The sequence below is a fragment of the Notechis scutatus genome, chromosome 5, assembly GCF_049901735.1.
Source record: "Notechis scutatus isolate UNSWTSFEM ecotype Mainland chromosome 5, rNotScu1.2, whole genome shotgun sequence".
Taxonomy (NCBI): Eukaryota; Metazoa; Chordata; class Lepidosauria; order Squamata; family Elapidae; genus Notechis; species Notechis scutatus.
The window spans coordinates 62,787,031-62,811,315 of record NC_142013.1 but is presented as its reverse complement, the minus strand read 5'-3'; the positions used below and the strand labels follow the sequence as shown (position 1 = coordinate 62,811,315).

Sequence of the window (24,285 nt, the reverse complement as noted above, 5' to 3'; positions counted from 1 at the left end):
CATTGCAGCACTGATCAAAAGGGCCCAGCAGAGATTATACTACCTGAGACTTCTCAGAAAACAACAACTGAATGCAAAACTGCTTTTGACTTTCTGCCGCTGCACCATAGAGAGTATCTTAACTTACTGCACCTGTGTATGGTTTGCCAATTGCACAGTGGCAGATAGGATAGCATTCCAGAGGGTTAATGTCATTGCCCAGAAGATGGATTGTCTTCTCCCCTCTTTGGAAGAGCTTTATACTCCTGCTGCCTGAAGAAAATTCAAAACATTCTCAAAGATCCATCTCATCCTGGGGACCCTTTTTATGAACTATTACCATCTGGCAGACAGTACAGGATAATAAAAACAAGGACAAATAGACTGAAAAACAGCTTCTATCCCAGGGCAGTAACTCTATTGAATTCTACTGTATAGTGCAATATTAATGCAATATCAGGGGTTTTCAATTCAATGTACATAATGTGAAGGATGTGTGTTTGTGTTTATTTTCATAGTCATAATGTACACTGAAGATGGTATTTATATTCATTGTACGAGGTGTAATGACAATAAAGTAAACTAAATTTTAGGCCTGTAGCAGTGGACCTGGAGGAAGGTGGGGGCATGCATGCCTGGTTTTGGTTGTTGAGGGGCAGTTGTTGGGCCACTGATCTTGTGTTTGATATAGTCAGCACAGTAGTTTATGTACAGGTCAGTCTCTCTTTGGTCCTGGTGTCTTTTGAGCTCTGAGCGGAGCTCGCAGGTGCAGGTACATTGCAGTATGGACAGGTCAGGCCGCGAACAAAGTTTCCTATGGTTTGTGCAGCTTTTGGCAAGTTAGTTTATTGTGGAAATGAATTTGTGCTTGCTGGTTTCACTCTTGCAAATGACTCTGCAGAAGCATGGGGCCACCGATCCGTCACTGTTCTTGAACTTGGGGCCATTGCGGGAAACATAGATGATTTCATCAGGAGTGGTGGTTGATGCCTGGAAGTTGCTGGTAATGTCATGAACCTTTGTGATGTCATCGGATTCATTGGTGTCATCAAGTCCAAATAAGACAGTGTTGGGATGCTTCTGTTCACATTCAATTGCATATTTGACAAGAATGGAAATGAAAATTAAGCAAGATTAATTGGCTTGGGTTCAGTGGCTTGGGTTCTTGTGCTGTGTCATGATTCTGAGATACTGGTGCTTCACTTTTCCATTTTTATCCTTTTCTTCAAGGAATGCTAGACATGCTTCTAAAGTGTCCATCTGTTCAAGCAAAACAATAAATTTGTCAAGTCTGGGCTTGCAGGATGGGTAGAACAGTGGAAATGCAAAGAGGGAGGTTTTTAGTGATGTTGATTGAAGAAACTGGGCTACACCTTTGGTTAACACTTGTAGTGGGCATATGAGTCACATAGGGAGCAATTCATGGTACTCTCATCCTCCTCAAATGCTTCATCATAGACAAAGCATGTGCAGGAGTCATAAGACAAATCTGTAGCAGTCCCCTTCTTTTGGGGTGGGGGTTTGGCAGTAGAGTGTTTGCCAGTCATGACTGTCTATGGATTGTCTGTTTTTTTATTAAATTATTGTTTTTTATTTTATTTTGTGTGGCTGGGTTCTTCACAGCAGCCAGTGGGAGCTTTGCCCTCCACTTAGCTCACCTTGTCAACTTCCTCTCAGGAAGTTGGCCTCCCTTCACAATGGTAGCCCAGCTCACTCCCTGGCTCTCCCTGGCTGCCCAGCTGTTTATTGCCATTATTTAGTTGTATTGCTTACTTTTTGCTGGAGGGGCTCCTTGGATCGCCTTGGCTTCCCTCCCTGTTAGTCTCTGGTAGGGAATTGTCTTTCTGTTTGTTTAGTCTCAGGAGCCTCTCCAATGTTATTCTTCCTTCTTTTGGTCTCCAATGGGGATTTATTGCACCAATGGCTGGTGTTGAGGAACTGCTCTGGTTCACCGATTCCTCACTTGATAGCTGCAGATTGGCTTGAATTTTGCCCTTTTGGGTTCATTTCTCTGTTTGTTTGGAGTCTCAGGGCCTCCAGAATGACTCTCATGTGGGCAGCTGGATTTGTGGTTGGTTTTTAAGGACTTATTTGTCTGAATCCTTTCGCTGCTACTTTGTAGATCCCTAGGACCTAATCTATGTATTTTTTGTTGTTTTCGTTACTTCTACTATCTCTGAATTTGGTTTCTGGTACTTTTCTCTCCTTTGGGCTACCAGCGGCATGGCTATGCATCTGCTTTGGCTGCCAACTTGGAGTTATCCGATGTTGTGGAAACAGTCATCCTGAGAAAGAGATAAGGAGTTGTTCCCGTGTGCTTTTTCTGTGAAGCTTCTGATTGAGAGAAAATGGATGGCTCTCCTCCCTTGTACATTCCCCAAAGTAATGTACAGGGCAGAATAGGTGACAGGGTAAAAGTTATAAACTAGGGAAATTACAGGATACATAGGAAACAGGATGAGAGCAATAAATGAGTAAAAGAATCTGGGGTTCCCTCCCCATATGAATGGCAGTATCACGATAGGGATCTGACATGCTGACCCCCTTCAAAAAATGAGGGGATTACCTGTAAAAGAGAACAAAAGATGAATATCATAGAGAGTTAGTTCGGTTTATTAGGATATTTCGAGTGAAACTTTTTCAGCAATGCAGGGGCTCTAATATGTTTCTTAGCTACCCAACTCATTTTGTGAGGGGGGTAAATGTTTCCAGGAGACTAGGTATAGAGTTGAACTATAGTGGGTGTGGAAGTCAAGGATTTCTTTGATTTCAAAGTGTTGTTCTCCTTCAACCATAATAGGAACTGGAGGAGCTTCTGCTTGAGGTCTCAAAGGGGATGTAATTTTGGGTTTCAAGAGGCTGCAGTGGAAAACTGGGTGGACCTGTCTAAGGGTTTTGGAGAGTAGTAATTCCACGGTTACAAGGTTGATGATTCTATGATTGGGAAAGTAACTATGAATTTGGGTACCAATTTCTTTGACAGTTGTAAGGATTTTAGGAATTTTGTGGACAGGTAAACCCTATCACCTATTTTAAATGGGTTTGGTTCTGTCCTTTTGTCAGCTTGGGCTTTAAAAGGGGTTCTAGCCTCATTCAGGGCTAGTCTCACTACTGGCCATGTGTTTTGTAGTTGTTGTATTCACTCCTTAAGGGAGGGTATAGTTGGTTCCTGTCCGGATAGTTCTGGCATTAGGATGAAGTCCTGACCAGTGGCAACTTGAAATGGGGTGAACCCAGTGCTAGAGTGCACAGAGTTGTTGTAGGCAACCTGCAAAGAGAGGAGGTCAGTCCAGTTATCTTGTTAATAGTTAATAAAGCATCTCAAATATTGTTCCAGAACCAAGTTCAATTGTTCTGTCAATCCATTAGTCTCAGGATGATGACTAGAATTTAGGTCCTGGCTGGTTCTGAGAAGGTCAAAAAAGGTGTTTCAAAACTTTGAAGTTAATTGGACCACCCCCCCAATCAAATATTATCCTTTGTGAAGCCACATGTAGCCAATAGATATGCTGCAGAAACAGTTTGGCAAGTGCCTTTGCGGTGGGGATTTTTTGCAGGAAATGAAGTGGGCCTTGTTGGAGAAAAGATCTGTTACGACTCAGATAACAGTGTTCCCCCCACTTTCAGGTAACTTTACAATAAAATCCATAGAAATCTCTCTCCAGGGTGCTGAAGGCTTGGCTACTGTCTGTAAAAGACCGGTTTTTTTTCCCATATGTCCTCTTCGCTGCTGCACAGACCGCACAACTGGCCACAAAGCTTTCAACATCTTTCTTAAGAGATGGCCACCAGAATTGCCTTTTCATAAGGTGTTGGGTTTTCATGAACCCGAAGTGACAGCCAATTTGGAGTTGTGGTATGTTTACATGAGGGAAATTCTCTGACTGGCTGGAACATATAATTTTCCTCCCACCAAAGCTAAGTCACCTTTAATTAAACAGGTGTTTTTATGGGCTAGGAACCAGTCATTGGTTTGTAGTGCTTTTTTAAACTGCCTGAGTGGTAGCATTGCCCGTTAGTGGTTCTTGTTTGGCTTGTACCTTGGTTATCACTTTGGCTGCCAGTTGGGAGGCTGGGAGCAGGGGTTTGATCACTTCAAGTTTCCTGCTATTAAACTGAGGCTTTCTGGAGAGTGAATCTGCTCTAAAGTTTTTTCCCCAGGGAAATATTTTAGGTTGAAAGTGAAACATTTGAAGTATTGAACCCAGTGAACTTGTTTTGGGAAGAGTTTCCATGGGGTTTTTAGGGCCTCTAGGTGTTTATTATCAGTTCAGACTTCGAAAGGGATTTTATTCCCCTCTAGGAAATGCCTCCAAGTAAGGAGAGCCCACTGCAAAAGCTCCTTCTCCCAGATAGCACATCTCTGTTTAGTGTCGGTTAGTTTTTTAGATGTGTACGCGCAGGGCTGCAGTTGGCCCTGCTGGTTTTCTTGGAGTAGTATGGCTCCAACTTCTAAGTCACTGGTGTCTGCCTGTATGGTGAAGGGCTGTTCTGGATCTGGTGTTTTAAAACTGGTTTGGCTGAGAACAATTATTTCATTCTATCAAATGCTGCCTGGCATTCCATGGTCCAGTTTATGGGCTGCTTTGGTTTTGGTTCCTCCCCCTTTGTTTTCAGTAGTGATTGGAGGGCAATTTGTGTAAATGCTGGGATAAATTTGCAAACCCCAAATTTTGTAGTTGTTTGCGGGTGCAGGGGAGAACCCAATCAATCACTGCTTGTACCTTCCCTGGGTCCATTTCCATGCCCTTGTGAGAAATTCTGTATCACAGGTAGTCAGTTCTATCTTTGTGGAATTCACATTTGGAAAGTTTTGCGTAAAGTTTCACAGCACAGTTTGTTTAGGACTGCTCAGACAAGCTTTACATGCTCATCTTTTGTCTCAGTGTATATTAAAATGTCATCTAAGTTATACCAGAACCCCTCTGTACAGATGCTTATCGCACAAAGATCCATCTTTCTTTTCTCAGAATAGCACCAGGGTGGCAATTTTTGTTCATGTGGGTTTGATGAAACCTCTCACCAGATTTTTATCTATGAAGGCTCTCAATTCCTCGAGTTCCCTGGGGGACATGCTATACATTTTTGGTTTTGGTAGTTTGGCTCATGGGAGGATCTTGATAGCATAGTCTGTGGGGTGGTTGGGGGGGAGCTCATCAGAGCCCTCTTTGCTGAACACCTCAGCTATGTCCTTGTACTCCCTGGGGATGTCCTGGTCTGGTGCAGCCATTCCCGCCATCGCTACTTCTTTTTTGGGTCTCCCCCCATTTCCTCCCTTCCACCATCAGTCACTCCCCATTGAAATCTTAGAGTCCCCTGCTTCCAGTTCATTCTGGGGTTCCACTTCCTCAGTAGGTGAGCCCTAGAACTAGGAGCCATTCCATTCCAGGTGCCACAATGAAAGTGAGTCTCTCATCATGAGTCCCCATTGCTATGTCCAGGGGTTCTGTAGAAAAATGGCCAGTTTCCCCACTGCAACTGACCCATCTAACTGGCAGAACACAATGGGTTCTTTTTAGCTTCCGCAAGTGTATGCCCAATTTTCCCACCAGGCTTGGGTTAATCAAATACTGGGTGCACCCTGAGTCCAAGAGGGCTGAGATTTTTACTCTTTTCCCCCAACTGGGGACAAATAGTCTTAGTGGCTCAATTACCAGTGGGTTGTCTTCAGGGTCATTCTTGGATGGACCCGATTCCTCTCCAGGTGATGCTGGAGTTCCTTACCCCAATTTTGTGATGGGGCAAAACTCTGTGGCCTCTCTACTTCACAGTGCGGTGTCTTTTCCTTAGGGGGTTGTTTTTGTGGGCTTTCCTCCGGACAGGTGTTCTGGCTTTTGGGTGGAAGTTTTTGAATGACACTCAGCTGCACGGTGCCCCTCCTTCCTGCATTTGAAGCAGGCAGATGATCTTGGTACCAAGGGGTTTGCGGCTCGAATGGCTCTCTCTTCCCCTGGGGTGGAGATCTCTTCCAGGCTTTTCCCCCGCGGTACTGGTTTCTAGCAATGTCAATCTCCACTTCTTTGGTCAGGATGTACGTCGTGTAGGTGGTCTGTGCCCCTCAAGCCAGGCAGGTATGGTAGAGTTGGTCATTCAGGAAGTCTTTGAACCAGCTCACTAGGATGTCTTCTGGCCAGTCCACTCTGCAGGTGAGGTCTCGGAACTTTTCAACTACCAGCCAGTGCCCCTGTTTCACGGTTCTGATGTGATTGAGAGCTTTGCAATCTGCCAAGGGGGCCTTCAAATCGGTGGTGGAGAGCCATCATGAATCAATTGAAATTCCGCAGTTCAGGAGCGTCTGCATTGTGGATGGTCACCATCAAACAAGCAGCTACCCCTTCCAGGGCCAAGGTGATAACTCAGACCTGAGTGCTGTGTTTCTGGAAATCCCTCCCGTACTCCTGCATGTATGTGAGGACATGCACCAGGAAAAAATCAGGTTGCTGCGGGTTGCCATAATATTTCACTCCAAAGGGGGGGTCTTCATCTCCTGTTGTGGCACTCTGGGCTGGCCAGGAATGATTGCAAGGGCTGGTGCTGCATGGGGTGGGTTCATCTGAATGGATGCTGCTCCCCTGCCACGTCTGCTTGGCCTGCTGCTGCTGGATCTGGAGCAGTGGCCCCAGCCTCGTTGGCACCCCTCTCTGATGTCAATCTAATTTCCTCCTGGTTCTGAGGTTTTCAAGAGCCTCCAGCATGAACCACATAACATTTCTCTTGAGGCAGTCATCTCCACCAGTTCTTCGATCAGCTCTTCCTGTTTGGACAGGCCTTTCAGCTCACATTTCCAGCCTGGTTGTCAACTGGCCTGAGTAAGGGTGACTCCTCAGGTTCTTTCATCCCAGTTATCTTTCTTCCCCACTCTGATCAACCATCTAGTTGGGGGCCTCCAAACTAGCTTTGATGTCTTTGATGGGGCAGAACGAGCTTGCTTTTGCAGGCATGATATTCCCCTCTGAAAAAAAAATCAGGGCCGGCCAAAAGAGACCCCCCCCCACCGCGCGGCAAGAAATCGCTGCCCAGCTCCCTTTTGCTGCCGCTCAGTGGGCTCCGCTCGCACCGCCCGCGCTCCGCCCGCACCGCCCGCTCTCTGCCCGCACCGCCCACGCTCCGCCCGCACCGCTGGGGCTGTCAGGAGTTGCTACCGCCGGCGCGGCTCCGCACTGCTCCAGTCCCGCGTTGCCTTGGGAAGGGAAAGGCAAAACCAGGAGCCGCTGCTGCCATTGCAAAGCGCCGCTGCGGATCTTCCTTTTGCCTTTCCCTTCCTGAGGCAACGCGGGACTGGAGCCGCGCGGAGCCGCACCAGTGGTAGCAACTCCTGACTCGGGGCCTCCGAGGGGAGGGGAAGGAGGAGAAGGGGGAAAGGGGGGCGATTCTCAAAAAATTGGAATTCCGATTTTAATCGGAAGAATATCATGTCTGCTTTTGGCTGGGTGGTGGAGGTCTCAACATTCTCCCTCTCCTTGCTCGGCGCTTTGCTTGGACATTGTGTGCAGGATCCCCTTGGTAGACCAAGTTTGCTTCTCCAGATTGATGACTTTTGCAGATCCTGCTTTATGTAAGGTCCTGCCTCTACACTCCAATCAATAAATAAGAACTGAATGTAATCTTCTGTAACATTAGAATTTTGTTTTACGTATTTTATGTGGAATAAAAATAAAATCAGAAAGTATAAAATCTATGTAAATCTTATACAATTAAATTATGAACATTTCAGCAATAAATAGTATAGTTTATGAGTCATGTGACATCCATAAGCTAATTTTTTGCATTAGATAGACAATTTGACTTTTTGGTATGCTTCTAATAAAAACAGATATCTTGAGATTGGAGAAGTTTATACATTTGTTTCAACCCACAGAGTTCATGCCCACTTTGATTCCTGCTGAAAGAAATCATCAATACCCTGTACAAAATCTGATGCACTCCCCTATTACACACACTTCATCACAATGGAAAATTTTCATTTGTTTGCTTATTTGTAATAGCTTATAAGTAAAACTCTCATAATCTCAATTTAAAATACCTTCCAAAGTTATTTTATTTCAAAAGCATTCAACAGCATAATTTGTGTATTTTACCACTTAAAATTAATAAAATATTAAATAACTTTAATATTAATTAGTCATTAGACTATCTGAAAATATATTACATAATTGAATTTATGCTATCATTACCAGGTAGAATATACATTGTTAATAAAGTGTGTCATACAGAAATATGTTTCACATGGAAATATGGAATAGCTAAAATAAAATAACAAAATGAATGGGAAATTCTGACGCAAATTCTATATGCTTCAGTCCCAATTTAGATGGAAAGTATAATCTATCAGGTAATATTAAACTGCCCCTCCCCAACCAATTGATTAACAAAACATTTGGAACAATCTATGTATAAGTTGTATGTTCTAAAAATCTTATATAGATATTCAGAGGCTCTTTTTGTTTCTGAGAAACAAGAAAACAAAAGTATGAGTCATGGCAGCACAGTGGTTAGAATGCAGTACTGCAGGCTATTTCTGCTGACTGCCGGCTGACTGCAGTTTGGCAGTTCGATTCTCATTCTCTATATTCTCATTCTCTAAAAAAGGTGACTGTTAAGAATGGTAGTCACCTAACAGTTGGGTTGGCAATATATAAACCAGGATAGTCATTTAATACTGTTGTATCTTTAAGAGAATGTTGTAATTGTGATTGGCTGAGGTTCCTCCAACGGCCATAAAATGGAGCCAGAAACCTGGTTTGTTCCCTTTTTGCATTTCCTTTGCTTCCCTTTTGCCTTTTGCCTGATCGTCATTCTGCTTGAATTGCTGAGAGTCTTGCAACTGTTCGCAAACTCCGTTTACTGAACTCTGTTTATGATACTGGTAAAGAAAAGGACTTTGTTTTTTTATTATCTTGAATACTAACTGCTTTAACCGTGTATGATTTGGACTGTTTGTTGGACTTTGTTTACCCGTTTACAGGATGTAAAAGTTACATTTTACTATTCAGTGTATCTGTGTGCTGGTTGTGTGTTATTCATCACCATTCTCACTATGTTTCCTTGAGTGCACTCATTCTCCTAACGAGGAATACCTCAACAGTGACCCCAGCCTGGTTGAAAACTACAGACCAATCTTACTGTGTTGCGTCATGTGCAAAGGCATGGAATTAATCATTAACCAATGCATTACCCTCCACCTACTCTCCAAAAAACAATTTGGTTTCAGAAAAAAAATTGTCCTGCAATCTGCAACTCCTACACTGCAAAAACATATGGACTACACTACTTGACCAGGGTAAAGCAATAGATGCAATTTACATAGATTTCTCCAAAGCCTTTGACTCAATGGTACATGACAAACTACTGTTAAAACTCAACTCTTACAGCATTTCCAGACTCCTTCATAAGTGGATTACTGCATTTCTGTCAAATAGACAACAAATAGTAAAAATAGAAAATGCCCTATCAAACCCTGCACCAGTTAACAACGGTGTTCCCCCCAAGGCAATGTTCTAGGACCCACCCTCTTTATACTCTATATAAATGACCTTTGAGATCACCTTATAAGCAATTGTGTCCTCTTTGCTGATGACATAAAACTATTCAACACCACCGACAATGCTACCATCCTTCAAAGTGACCTCGATTATGTGTCTGAATGGTTAAACAATTGGCAACTCCAAATCTCGACCAACAAATGCTCTGTCCTACACATTGGTTAAAAAAAATCAGTACACCAAATGCAAACTAGGTTGATGTGACCTCATTGATGATCCTCACTCTGTCAAGAACCTTGGAGTACTCATATCTAATGACTAAGCGCCAGAGCTCACTGTAACAGCATTGCCAAAAAGCTTCAAGAATTGTAAATCTAATCTTAACAAGCTTCTCCTCCGGTAATACTGAATTACTAACTAGGGCATACAAAACCTTTGCTAGACCAATACTTGAATACAGTTTGGCTGTCTAGAATCTGCACTGTATATCGGACATTAATACTATTGAGCATGTCCAGAAGTATTTCACAAGAACAGTACTACACTCCTCTGTTCGCAATAGATTACCCTACACCACCAGGCTTGAGAGTTTGAACTTGGACAACCTAGAACTACACCACCTACGGTTTGACTTAAGCATAGTATAGAAAATTATCTGCTATAATGTACTACCAATCAATGACTTTTTCAGCTTCAACCGCAACTATACAAAAGCACACAACAGATATAAACTTATTGTAAACCACTCCAAACTTTATTGCAGAAAGTACGACTTCAGCAACAGAGTGGTCAATGCATGGAATACACTACCTGACTCTGTTGTTACATCCTCAAACCTACACTCCTTTTCCCTCAAACTAACCACTATTGACCTCACCCCATTCCTAAGAGGTATGTAAAGGGGCATGCATAAACGCACAATCATGCCTACCGTCCCTTTTCTATTGTCCCCAATTATTTGTACCTATTTCCTGTATTCATACTTATGTTTATTCTTATCACTATTATCTTGTAAGTGATTGACAAATCAAATCAAATCAATAAAATAAATATTCTATCCTATAATTCATAAAATGTAGAGGCTGCGTAGACTCAGATGAAGATAATGATAGTGGCAAAATGGGCATTGGTGCTTACCTGATAGGCCCTTTGTCATCCAGCTGCGTAGAGCATCCAGAGTGGGAGGTGCTCCAGTCTCCGCTCTTACAGGCTGAGCTATAATTGAAGAACGCTCCTCCTCCTCCACATGACACCTCCGTAGCGTTCCCCAGTTTTACGAAGACAAGAAGACAAGCGACTATCCTCTCCTCTCAACTATGTAGCAACTCACAACTACTTAACTGTATAAATCATTGGCTGAAACAGGATTCCCCACCAGACGGACAATTTAGGGTGGGGCTGGATGCTCTACGCCAGTGGTCCCCAACCTTTTTTGTACCAGGGACCAGTTTCAAGCACAAACACTTTTTCAAGGACCGGGGGTGGGGGAAAGAATCCGAGTTTGGTGGTTTGCTTGCAGACGTTTCATTACCTGACTAGGTAACATCTGATGTTGTTACCTAGTCGGGTAATAAAACGTCTGCCAGCAAACCACCAAGTTCAGGGAGCACCTCGGCCCTGCCTCCCTCAGCCCCATCCCTCAGGTGTCTCCCTCCCTCCCTCCCTCCCTCAGGTGTCTGTCTCGTTCCTCTCTCAGTCGCTCTCTCGCTGCTCCACCAGCGCAGGAAGAAACTGCTTCAAAGAAGCCGGGGGTGGCTTTTCCTGTCGCCACAGCTCCTCCGAAGCGCCCATTTACCCCCACCCCGCCGCCCGCGCGCGGTTCAATCCACAGTGCTCCGTTCTGCCTGCCTGCCTGCCTTCTTCGTTTCGGAGCAGCTTCGGCTGATAAAAAGAGGCGAATAGTTATTATTCTCAGCCGAAGCTGCTCCCAAACACCAGAAACGAAGGCAGGCAGGCAGAACGGAGCACTGTGGATTGAAGCGCGCGCGGGCGGGTGGGGTGGGGGGTGGGGGTAAACGGGCACTTCGGAGGAGCTGCAGCGACAGGAAAAGCCACCCCCCCCGGCTTCTTTGAAGCAGTTTCTTCCTGGGCTGGTGGAGAAGCGAGAGAGCGACTGAGAGAGGAACGAGGCGGGAGGAAACCAAAGCCGCCGAGCCAGAGAGCAGGGCAGGCTTCGGTTGCTTCCTCCCTCCCCTTCTTTCATTTGTGTCCTTGATCCCCGATCCCAGCAGCATTCACCGAAGGCGAAGAAAGCCGCCATTTTTTTTTCATTTTTTTTTCTTTGCGGCCCGGTACAGAGTGCTCCACGGACCGGTACCGGTCCGCGGCCCAGTGGTTGAGGACCCCTGCTCTACGCAGCTCGACGAGAAAGGGCGTATCAGGTAAGCACCAACGCCCATTCTCCATAGAGCTGCTGCGAGCATCCAGAGTGGGACATACCAAAACATGGCCTGTCCTACGGGAGGGACTCCGTCTGGGTTGGAATATCCTCTGATTCTCTTGCCACTTGTTGAAGGACTCGCCTACCAAAAGACGCTTCTGCTGAAGTGAATACATCGATTTTATAATGACGAATAAAAGGTGATGGGGACGCCCAGGTAGTCGCTCGACAGATATCATTTATCGAAGCCTGGGTAGCTCAAGCTGCCGAGGTAGCCGCACTCCTTGTAGAATGTGCGGTTATCCCACTGGGAACAGGAAGCGCCTGAGTTAAATAGGCCTTGGAGATTGTAGCTCTGATCCAATGGCCTACAGTAGACGGGGATACTTTGAAACCCAGCGTCTTTGGTTGGAATGACAGGAACAGTGATTCTGACTTTCTGAAAGGATGGGTGCGACTGATGTAAATACGAAGCGCCCGTCTGACATCGAGGGTATGCCACTGCCTTTCCCTTTCTTGAGAAGGCTTGGGGCAAAAGTTAGGAAGAATGAGTTCCTGTGACCTGTGAAAGGCTGAGTTAACCTTGGGAAGGAAGGAAGGATCTGGTCGCAGGACCACTTGATCAGCGTGGAAAACGCAAAGATCCTTTCTAACGGACAGAGCTGCTATTTCAGATATCCGTTGTGCATATGTAATTGCTACGAGAAACACCACCTTGAACGTAAGGAATTGGAGTGATGCTTCCCTTAAAGGTTCGAAGGGAGGTTTAGTCAGTGCCGTGAGAACCTTGTTAAGGTCCCAGGTTGGGTACCTGTGCATTACTGGAGGATGTAAATTGGTGGCCCCTCTAAGGAATGCTCGAATACGAGGGTGGTGTGAAAGTGGGTCAGCGGAGTTGCCAGAAATAACAGTTGATAAGGCTGCCACTTGCCTTCTCAAAGTATTGGGGGATAGGCCCCTGTCCAATCCTTCTTGCAAGAAGGCCAAAATTTGAGCCATCGATGGGGAGAGCAGATTAATGCGTGATTTGTGGCACCATTTGCAGAAAATGCTCCAGGTAGCATTATATATCCTGATGGTTGAAGGCCGTCTCGCTGCCAGATGGTTTCAATGACCTGATTGGAGAGACCCTCCTTTCTTAAACGCTCCCGCTCAACCTCCAGACGGCTAACTGAAGCCACTGAGGATTTGGATGCTGAAGAGGTCCCTGGGATAGCGAGATCCTGTCCGGTGGAATCCGCCAGGGAGGATCCACTGACAGGTTGCGAAGGTCGGCAAACCACAGTCTCCTGGGCCAGTACAGGGCAACCAGGAGAAGTTCCGCCCTCTCGTGAACCAGCCTTTGGATCAGTTTGGGGATTAACAGCAGTGGGGGAAATGCATATAAAAGCCCTGTGGGCCAGGGGCAGCGTAGGGCATCGTGATTCTCTGCCCCCTTGGTGGGGTACCTCGAGAAGAACCTCGGTATCTGGGCGTTGAGCGGTGATGCGAATAGGTCCACTAGCGGGTGGCTGAATATCGCTGAGGCCTCCCTGAACAGGAGGGGATGTAGGTGCCATTCTGCCTGGTCTAAGGTGGCCCTGCTCAACCAGTCATTTGAGGCCCCCGAGATGTAATCTGCCCTGATGGATAAAAGGTTGGTCTCCGCCCAGCGACAGAGACGCTCGGCCTCCCTCATGAGATGGATGGAATGAGTGCCCCCCTGCCGGTTGATATGGGCCTTGGTCGTAATGTTGTCCATCAGGACCAGGACATGGCGGCCGCGCACTTGAGGCAGGAAGGTGCGTAGGGCCAGGTATACTGTGTGAAGCTCCAGCCAGTTTATACTGCACCGTTGCTCGGCTGCTGACCAGGTGCCCTGAGCTGAGAGCGAAAGGATGTGGGCCTCCCATCCTGATAGGCTGGCGTCTGTTGTGAGGGTGACCATTTGGGGCTCCTTGAAGAGATGTCCCTTGTTGATAGCGAGTCTGGTCCACCACAGAAGCGATGCGAGAACTCTTGAGGGAACCTTCACCACGGCTCTTGAATTGCCCCTTCCGGAACGCTGATATGGCAGGAGGAACCACTGCAGAGATCTGGTATGCAAATGGGCCCAGGGAATAATGGATATGCATGAGACCAATTTGCCAAGTAATTTAGATAAGTCCAGCAATGACGCCTTCCTCGCTCGTCTTATCACCCTGACTAATTTTTGAATGCTGAGGAATCTTTCAGAGGAAAGGAAGACCCTTTCTTTAACTGAGTCAATCACTGTTCCTAAGTGAGCGATTCGAGTGGAAGGAGAAAGCTGACTCTTCTCCCAATTTACTAGCAGGCCGTGGGCCTGAAGAACCGAGAGAGTAGTTCTGGTGTCCCTTATGGCTTGGCCTTTGGAAGGAGAGAGGATGAGAATGTCATCCAGGTAACAGTGGATACGGATGGGGAAATTTCTAAGGTGGGCCGCTAGGGCTGCCAGGACCTTGGTAAAGGGTCCTCGGGCAGAGGCTAGGCCAAAGGGAAGAGCCACATACTGAAAATGGTGACCGTTGTAGCAAAAACGAAGAAATTTGACAAAGGAGGGTGAATGGGGGTGTGGAGATATGCTTCTGAGAGGTCAATGGAAGTGAACCAATCTCCCTTTCTGATGCCCTGAAGAATAGACTGAAGGGTGGGACTTCCGGTTTGTCGGCTTCGAAGCGGCAGGGATTTGCGGCTTACGCGATCCTGCCCGCGCTAGCCGTTTTTGGGGCTCCGACCCAGCCGGGTCTGGAGCTAGGCCACTGCAGGGGCAGCTGAAGGTAGGGGATCCGGAGAAGGGTTTGGGGTGCTGCAGACTCCCTCCCTGGCCGGCAGAACTCCCTTTTCCCAGGGACGGTGCAGCGGCGGTCTGTAATGGCCGCCACAAAGAAGCTGGCAGCCGGGTAAGAATGCGCAGGAGGAAGTGGAGAAAGTGATTGAGAGGAGAAAGTTTTTCTTGGCTCCTAGGACTCTAAGACATATCTAATAAAATTCCTGAAAAGTATGACTTTCTGAATAATACCTGCCAGAAGAGGAAAAAAGCGGCTGTGAAGGTGCTGAAAGGATAGCTTTCCCTCTTTTCCTACGGAATAAATAACTGGATATTAAGAAACCTATTTTTAGGTGAAAATTGGTTTTAAGCGATGAGTGGGAAGAGAGGATTAAAAAGAAAACATTTGTATGCTAAGATTTGTTGGAGCAGATGCCTTAAGGATTTGAAGACTAGAATATATTGCAATAAGATTTTAAACAGATTTGGACTTTCTTTCTCTTGGATTGATATTGCCCCAGAAGGAGAAAGTGAGAATTCTGCCTTGGTTTGGACTGACTGATAACTTTGGGACTGTTTTATTTTTTTTTTATTTTCTTTTGAATATTCTGGTTGTTGTAAGAAGAAAGAAGGGGAAAAGAAAAGAAAAGATTTATAATGGCTCTTTCTGTTGAGGAACTAAGAAAAGAATATGAACAAGCAAAAAAAAATGGTAAAGATGGTGTGGAAGAAGCTTTCCTTTTCTTAGAAATGGCGCTTATTAATTATCAACAAACATTACAACAGATGAAGACAGCAGAGGAACAAGAAAGAAAGAAAGGAGCCATCTTTAATGAATCTCAGAACTTGATTCAGAAAGAAGGAAGAGAGAAAGAAAAGAAAAGAAGAGAAAAGAAGAAAATTAAAGGACTTAAGGACTTAAGATCTAAAAAACATTTAAGAAAGGGAAAAATAAGGTGCAAAACCAATATGATGATAGTAAACAAAAGGGAAAAGGAATACGACAGAGAAGGGAAGCTGGCAAGGCAGAGGCTAGAAGAAGGGGGGTAGAAAGGTTTGTTGGGAGAAGAAAGAAAGGGAAAAGGTGGAGAAAAGCTACAATGTCTTGAAATTAAATGAAAAAAAGAAACTTTTTTTGGATAATGGATAAAGTATAATTTTTTTTTAAAAAAAAAAAAGATTTTGCAAGGTACATAAGATGAGATGGTAGTATTGTAATGATTTAAGAGTTGATAAGAGATTAAAATGTTAAAATGTTTAAAAATGATTGGCTTTAAAACTTAATAATAGGGGAGGTTTAGAATATTGTTTTAATTAAAGAGTTTAATAAGACTATGGTATTGATGTTATTATAAAATTTTTATTATAGTATCTTTTTTTTTTAATATTTGGATTTATTGTCTAATTATGTACTTAATTATGTTGGATGTATTAGTTAGATAGAATGTACCAAGCAAAATCGGATTGGGTATTAGATATTATTTTAAAGATTAATTTGATTAACTTAGGGGGAGATAGAAAGGCATCTTACTCTGATTAATGATTTCAGGAGAAACTTATTTTCTTTTTTTTTTTATAAGGAATGAGACAAAGGGATGATAAAAATGGACAAAAGATATAAATATAATGATTCAAATTAAGATGATTAATTAAGATAGAAGTAAGAAGTGTGAAATATGTGGGGAAGTTAATATAGAAGGCTTAGAATGGTAAATAAAATAAGTAATGATATGGAAGATGAGCATGAATATAATTGAAGTCCATGAAGAGAGAGACACCTGGGTCCAAGTTACTTTCCAAAAGATTTTTTTTTTTATGTTTTGTGTGTTGTGTGTATATGTCTTTTGGGGGAGAATTAGTTAAAATTGTAGAAATATAGATTGAGAATAATGGTAACTAAGTCAGAAAGAAACAGATGAAATAATAATAATGATATTGAATAAGAGTAAAGAGAAGTAAAGAGAAATTGAATAAGAGGTTTTGGTATGTTGTATGGAAATGGTTTAAAACAGAATTATAATTTATCTGACTTGTTAAATTGACAATGAAAAAGGTTTAAACATGTAATGAATAATGACAATTTGTGTGTTTTAAAAATTAATAAAACTTGTTTTAAAAAAAAAAAAAAAAAAAGAATAGACTGAAGGGTATGCATCTTAAACTTATGCCGGACAATGTAGCGATTAAGCCTCTTCAAGTCTAGAATGGGTCTCCACCCTCTGGAGTGCTTTGGAACTATGAAGAGGTGGGAGTAAAAAACCCTTCCCCGCTGAGAAGATGGGACAGGCTGAATGGCCCTGATTTCGGTGAGGTGCTTGATAGCGGATTCTATTAAAGCCCGCTTGGTGCGGTCCTTGGAAAGAGGGGAAACCATGAAATGCTCCGGGGGGGGGGGGGAATTGGAACTCAAGGGATAGACCGAACCTGATGGTGTCCCTAACCCAAACATCAGAAGTGGATGTTTCCCATTGCTCAGCAAAATATTTAATGCGCCCACCAATGGGATAGGGGGTTAGGGACTTATCTGGGGTGCCGGGACGGCTTACCTCCTGTGCCCCGGAAAGGTCTCCTGTAGTTGGCCCCTCTCCTATTCCTGTCCCCGGTGTCGGGGAGGACCTGGTAGGCCGGTCAAAAGGACGGGGCTCTCTGAAACCTGGGGGGGAAGGGTATCTGATAGGGGGTACGAAAGGAGCCCCTTCGAAAGGGCTGGGACACTCTGGGCTCTGGCCTGCGAAAAAAAGATGGAAGATATTTCTTTTTATTCCGGCTTTCCATCAGCAAGGGTTCCAGGGCCGGACCAAATAGTTTGCCTCCCGAGAGGGGAGCCGAAGCCAATTTAGATTTGTTCTTGATGTCTGCTTGCCAGTGCTTAAGCCAGAGCAGACGACGGGCTGTAACATGTGAAGAGATAGCCCGGGAGGAGAACTTGACGGCGTGGAAGGTGGCGTCGGACGCAAATTCCGCTGCAGCAGTAAGTTTGGCAATGTCCTGGTGTCTGTCTCTTGCGAGGCTGAGCTAAAACTGGGGAACGCTACGGAGGTGTCACGTAGAGGAGTAGGAGCGTTCCTCAATTATAGCTCAGCCTGTAAGAGCGGAGACTGGAGCACCTCCCACTCTGGATGCTCGCAGCAGCTCTATGGAGAATTACTTTCTCTTCTTCAATTTCAAAACTTCAAAAGATACAAAAATGTATCCCATGTTACCTTTACATGCACAAAAACATCAAAAGATTTTGTGTTTTGTAATCCTTCTCTGTTTAACAGGATAAACATTCTTTCACCTTTTACAGTTTAAGTTTTAAAATGTTTAGATTTGACACAATAAACTCTAATAATAGTGGCAATAGTATGTTGCCAAAGACAACTATTCAGTATATATGTGTATACAAATCAGACAAAACTGCAGAATTATATTAAGTTGTTTCTCTGTTTCCTCCAACATACTTATAAATTAAAGTGATTTTTAAAGGACACATTCAATATAAAAAAATATTATTAGAATGAAAACTGATGTAAAAAATGAAGTTTTTGTGCCATTTAACATAGGTTAACTTTGAAAAAAATGAGGAAGAATTGAAGTACATTAATCTAACTAATTATCTTTGGCACGAATATCAGCCTTATGACCCTTATAACTAACTTGTTATAATTTCTACCGCTAATTACTAGAATTACTAATATAGAAGACACTGTTTGAATAAGTTAAAAAAGATTTGTCCTTGATAAATTATAATATTAGTAATATTAGCTTTGCTTCTTTTTGTGGGTATGTTACAGAAAAGAATTATCAAGTTATCTTGTCTTTAAGATACAATAATTTTCTAATACACATTTGGTTATTCTTAAATGCAGGGGTCCCCAACCACCGGTCTGCAGAACCGGTCCGTGGAACAAATCCTACCGGGCCGCTGGTTTGCTGGGCGCCGCCATCTTGTTTTGATGAAAAAGTGCTTCCGGTGAGCTTTTCCGGGTAGAAAGCTCACCGGAAGCACTTTTTCATCAAAACAAGATGGCGGTGCCCTGCTGATGCCGGTACCGGGCCGCGGCATAAAAAAGGTTGGGGACCACTGCTTAAATGGATTATTAAGTTGAATTATTTAACTATTATTCTATGTTATTTTAACCCAGAGGTGTTCAATCTTGGCAACTTTAAGACTCATGGACTTCAATTCCCAGACTCCACCAGTTGAAGTTCCCAAAGTTGGACATTCCTGGTTGAAACTGATGTGAGAAGAGGCAGCAGAATCCATACATGGGACAATGGGAAGGAAACATTTTCGGACGCCTTCATTAGTTTGCTAAGTCTGCCTAAGAAAACTTTTACAAATTTCAAGATTATGTTTTTTACTCCCAACTAGCATGACTTTCTGACATCTGTGTAGCTTTTGCTTCCTTGATTTACTAACTATATAGCTGTTGAGAGTTTGGTATACGGCTGTTTGAATGTACTACGTTTCCTACACTAGTTTAACTTTTTTAACAATCCACTTATAAGCCACAATTTATACTGTACAACTCTTTTCTTTTTTTCTTGACAAATTGATTGGTTATATAAGCAATCACGCTCTCCCCAAAGCTCTATTTATAGATCTATCAGAAGCTTTCAAAGTCTAATAGCAAAGATTACTTTGGTTACTTTGAACTGTTATAGACAGGTGCATCTTTTCCACATTTTTTATAAGGCGACATTAATTTATTTGTGTTAAATTTATATCCCATTTTATCCCTCATGTCAGCATATTCTGCTCTGAAGCTATAAATGAAATATCTAATATCTAAACTAAAATGTATAAAGTTAATCACAACACATTATACAATTTACAAGGTCCAGTTTAGAATATCCAGTCAATAATTGTCTTCATAAGCATAATATATTTTATTAAGCTCAGAAGACCCCTTATATTTTATTTATTTAAGAAAATTTATATGGCTTCTTAACTTACCCATAATGACTCCAGGTGTCTTACAAAGATAAAAAGCCAATATAAAAACAATAACAAGCTATAACTCCCCTTTCAGAAATATCAATCAATCAATTAATTAATCAAATAAGCCACTTGATGGGCTCCATCCCATTCTGGATTCCCCAGGTGCAAAATGAGGCCTTCAGGGCCTTGCAAAAAAAAAAATGTCAAAGGAGATGATGATGATCCAGAGGGAGAGAGCCACTATGGAATATACCCTTCTTGTTCCTGCTAGATCAGGGTGAAACTCTATTTCATTGAGGACTGGATCAGCATTGGGATTGTCCTCCAGGGGCTGGGGGGAGGAGAGTCATGATCACCCTGGTCACGTCTGACTGGGCATGGCCTGGGGACATGACCAGCTTAACGTTGCTCGCATGGGTGGTGCCTGTGATGGCTTGGCAGAGTTGGGAAGGGACTCCAGGAGTCTCCAGTGGGTGGGCGGAATGGGAGGCTCATCCTACAGGATGAGGTGACGTGAGGCAGGGGGCAGGGCAGCTACAGCCAGTGTGCCTTCAGCTGCTTTCGGCACCGCTGTTTCCCACCCCACCTCGCCAGGCTGGTCTGGTCTGGTGGTGGTGGTGGGATTGCCTTCTGCCTTCTTCCTTCTCTGCTGTGCCACAAATGGGGATTGACCATCCCCAAGCCCCACTGCTGTCAAAGTAAATCCCAGGCACTGCACTGCAATGGACAGACAAAAAGTGCAGCTTTTGTCTGAAGGAGGAGGAAGAGCAGGGAGAAGAAAGAGGCTGAATGAAAAACATCCTCACTCCTCCCCAGCCCTGGTATAACTCTCTGAGGTTGGATCAGATCTCCCTCCCTCTCTCCCCCCTCTCTCTCCCCCTCCCTCCCTCTCTCAATCACACATAGGATCAGATCACACTTGTTCTCTCTCTCTCTCTCTCTCTCTCTCTCTCTCTCTCTCTCTCTCTCTCTCTCTCTCTCTCACACACACACACACACACACACACACACACACAAACACAGAGGTTAGATTGGATTGCTCTCTTGCTCTCTCTCTCTCTGTGGTGGCAGTGGCAGCGCTTCAGTGCCTAGCTGGTGGGGTGCTTCTCACTTGGCTGTTTTCCTCTTTTTTTTTCTCCTGCTCCTTCTCCTCCACGTTAATCCCCAATTGTGGCATGGTGGAGAAGGCGCCTGGTGGGGGAATGGAGATTGACCATCCCCAAGCCCACTGCTGTCAAATGTCAGGGTTTGCTCTCTCCCTCCCTCCCTCTCTCACACACACACACACACACACACACACAGAGAGAGAGAGAGAGAGAGAGAGAGAGAGAGAGAGAGAGAGAGAGAGAGAGAGAGAGATTGTTCTCTTGCTCTCTTACTCCACCTCATGGCAGCGGCACCAGCCATGCTCTCCAGGGCGGCTGCAACTGATCTGTCCTCCACCCCTCTCCACCTCAGTTTCTGGCTGCAGCACCAGTGCATTGCTCAGCCTCCTGCTCCATTACAGTGGCAAGCAAGGAGAAGAAGAGGCAAAGAATGAAGAACGAAATGAGGGGGTGGAGGGGGTGGAGCATGAAACAAGTCAGGGAGTGTGGAGCTGCCCCACCCGCCCCACACTGGCTTACCTGAGGTCCCTTCAGCCATGCCAGCCATGCCAAACCCTCATCCCCCATCCCCAGGGCAGCCACATTCCTTCATTTATCTGCTTGCCAGCTCTGTTTGCCGCCGCCGCATGCAACACAACAAAAGTAGGCTGTGGGACTATGGTAAAAAAATAATAATAATTCAGACCTTCTGACTTCTCATGAAAAAAAAAAGATTTCACGAGGTTGGAAGGTCTGAACTATTTTTTTTTTACTGTAGTCCCACAGACTACTTTAGTTGCCCTGCATATGGCAGTGGAGTTCTAGACCTGTGTGCGCATGCACCCGCTGCCTCCTGTGCTCACGCAAGCTCACCTGGATTGTATAGGCCTGGCCAAAGCAATGCAGGGTGGCCCCTTAGTTTCCAGGGTGGACATGCAGGCCAGATATGATCTCATCACAGTCTGGTTCTGGCCCATGGGCCTTGAGTTTGACACCCCTGTGCTAGATGGATCTCCTTAGGAGAGGAAGGATACATAGCATTTCCTGCCTCCCCACTCTATTTAATAGATATGCTATATACTCTATATGTATGTATATGTAGATATATAACATAATTTTAAATCTGAATTATGGCTTAAAATAGTTGGGAAGGGACTCCAGGAGTCTCCAGTGGGTGGGCGGAATGGGAGGCTCATCCTACAGGATGAGGTGACGTGAGGCAGGGGGCAGGGCAGCTACAGCCAGTGTGCCTTCAGCTGCTTTCGGCACCGCTGTTTCCCACCCCACCTCGCCAGGCTGGTCTGGTCTGGTGGTGGTGGTGGGATTGCCTTCTGCCTTCTTCCTTCTCTGCTGTGCCACAAATGGGGATTGACCATCCCCAAGCCCCACTGCTGTCAAAGTAAATCCCAGGCACTGCATAATGGACAGACAAAAAGTGCAGCTTTTGTCTGAAGGAGGAGGAAGAGCAGGGAGAAGAAAGACTGAATGAAAAACATCCTCACTCCTCCCCAGCCCTGGTATAACTCTCTGAGGTTGGATCAGATCTCCCTCCCTCTCTCCCCCTCTCTCTCCCCCTCCCTCCCTCTCTCAATCACACATAGGATCAGATCACACTTGTTCTCTCTCTCTCTCTCTCTCTCTCTCTCTCTCTCTCTCTCTCTCTCTCTCTCTCTCTCTCTCCACACACACACACACACACACACACACACACACACAAACACAGAGGTTAGATTGGATTGCTCTCTTGCTCTCTCTCTCTGTGGTGGCAGTGGCAGCGCTTCAGTGCCTAGCTGGTGGGGTGCTTCTCACTTGGCTGTTTTCCCTCTTTTTTTTTCTCCTGCTCCTTCTCCTCCACGTTAATCCCCAATTGTGGCATGGTGGAGAAGGCGCCTGGTGGGGGAATGGAGATTGACCATCCCCCAAGCCCACTGCTGTCAAATGTCAGGGTTTGCTCTCTCCCTCCCTCCCTCTCTCACACACACATACACACACACAGAGAGAGAGAGAGAGAGAGAGAGAGAGAGAGAGAGAGAGAGAGAGAGAGAGAGATCAGATTGTTCTCTTGCTCTCTTACTCCACCTCATGGCAGCGGCACCAGCCATGCTCTCCAGGGCGGCTGCAACTGATCTGTCCTCCACCCCTCTCCACCTCAGTTTCTGGCTGCAGCACCAGTGCATTGCTCAGCCTCCTGCTCCATTACAGTGGCAAGCAAGGAGAAGAAGAGGCAAAGAATGAAGAACGAAATGAGGGGGTGGAGGGGTGGAGCATGAAACAAGTCAGGGAGTGTGGAGCTGCCCCACCCGCCCCACACTGGCTTACCTGAGGTCCCTTCAGCCATGCCAGCCATGCCAAACCCTCATCCCCCATCCCCAGGGCAGCCACATTCCTTCATTTATCTGCTTGCCAGCTCTGTTTGCCGCCGCCGCATGCAACACAACAAAAGTAGGCTGTGGGACTATGGTAAAAAATAATAATAATTCAGACCTTCTGACTTCTCATGAAAAAAAAAAGATTTCACGAGGTTGGAAGGTCTGAACTATTTTTTTTTTACTGTAGTCCCACAGACTACTTTAGTTGCCCTGCATATGGCAGTGGAGTTCTAGACCTGTGTGCGCATGCACCCGCTGCCTCCTGTGCTCACGCAAGCTCACCTGGATTGTATAGGCCTGGCCAAAGCAATGCAGGGTGGCCCCTTAGTTTCCAGGGTGGACATGCAGGCCAGATATGATCTCATCACAGTCTGGTTCTGGCCCATGGGCCTTGAGTTTGACACCCCTGTGCTAGATGGATCTCCTTAGGAGAGGAAGGATACATAGCATTTCCTGCCTCCCCACTCTATTTAATAGATATGCTATATACTCTATATGTATGTATATGTAGATATATAACATAATTTTAAATCTGAATTATTTAAAATATACCTTCATGCAAACATTTTTTTCTTATAATACATTTTACTATATTTACAAGGCAATAAGCAAATAATAAAGTGAAAAGCTGCTAGTGAAACATTATTTCACACAAACAAGACATGACCAATTTTAAGTATGAATTACCACAGTTGAACCTAGGAGATCCTTAAACTTTATTAGAACTTTCTTCTCTGCTTTTCTTCTCTGCCTCAAATAAACACTTCTATGATTGAGACAATATTTTATTACTATGCTTGTTTCTAATACTGGGGAAATTGGTTTGTTCTCAAAATCAGAGAGGATAATATCCATATCTGAAAAGTAAACTCAAAGATTGCTCCTTAAAAGAACTAGCTTGTAAACAGATCCAACATTCCCCCAAAAAACAGTTTTCAATAAAACACATAATTTTATATTGATTTTATCAGAACCATTTCCGAAACCATAGCAGTGAGTCACATCAGACTCAGTCCTGCAAACAAGATTAATTTATTGACAATTTCTTATATCTATAATTTATTATATAAATTAAATGTTTGTTTTCTTCTAAGCATTTTAACATTACCTTTCAATATTCCTAAGCACAGAAATATTTTCTCTGAATAATATTAATTAATAAAATTAATAAACATATTACAATTGACCTATGGATTCAAACACCTAAAAATTTCTGCCAAAGCTACATTTCTACCTAATTCCAAAGTTAATACATAAAGACTCTCTACTAAGCTACAAAAACTCATTTTTTTATTT

General features: G+C 44.4%; 1 protein-coding gene across 7 annotated transcripts in view; it reads right to left on the bottom strand.

Moving 5' to 3' along the window:
- DMD (dystrophin) overlaps window positions 1-24,285 on the bottom strand; it is a 1,185,061-nt gene that overhangs the window by 1,091,932 nt on the left and 68,844 nt on the right. The gene's annotated exons all lie outside the window — the stretch shown is intronic.